This window comes from Pteropus medius, unplaced genomic scaffold (genome assembly GCF_902729225.1).
Source record: "Pteropus medius unplaced genomic scaffold, Ma_sr-lr_union100, whole genome shotgun sequence".
Taxonomy (NCBI): domain Eukaryota; kingdom Metazoa; phylum Chordata; class Mammalia; order Chiroptera; family Pteropodidae; genus Pteropus; species Pteropus medius.
This window is the reverse complement of record NW_024349802.1, coordinates 2,142,515-2,143,064: the sequence shown is the minus strand read 5'-3', so window position 1 is coordinate 2,143,064 and position 550 is coordinate 2,142,515. Positions and strand designations below refer to the sequence as shown.

Sequence of the window (550 nt, the reverse complement as noted above, 5' to 3'; positions counted from 1 at the left end):
CCTGCGGCCTCTGCTCCTTGCTCGGTTCGCTGCCATGGCCCAGCACACAGGCCAGAGCCCAGCACAGACAGGATTCTGCACTGCCTGCTGAATGAATGAATGAGCGCACGCGCGCCAGCCCTCTGAACTGTCTGGTCCCAAGGCCCTGTGTCAAAGCTGCAGAAGACGCCGTGTGCACAGACCAAGGCGCAGCTGCTGGAGGCTTCGATTCACACTCACAACGTAGGTCTACGGCCACGCAGCCCCGAACAGGCCCGATCCCGTCTGATCTCAGAAGCTAAGCAGGGTCGAGCGTGGTCAGTACTTGGATGGGAGACCGCTCGGAAATACCAGGTGCTGTAGGCATTTAAAATAAATTAAATCAAACAAACTTACGACGTGGCCCCTTGGAGTACAAGATTCCCAATGTCATCTCGTCAGCAGGGGCTGATTCCCCCATGAACTGGTCCGGCGACCATCTCGTCGGAATTACCTGACCGCGGCAGGTCACCCACAGACCGGGACCCAGAGTTTCCGAAAGGGCTGACTCATTTTCACCTGCGCCCAGTTG

The 550-nt window shown here is 57.6% G+C and overlaps 1 pseudogene; it reads left to right on the top strand.

The window, feature by feature from the left end:
• Window positions 1-226: 226 nt before the first annotated feature.
• On the top strand, window positions 227-345 carry LOC120581857 (uncharacterized; annotated as a pseudogene).
• The last annotated feature ends 205 nt before the right edge of the window (window positions 346-550 follow it).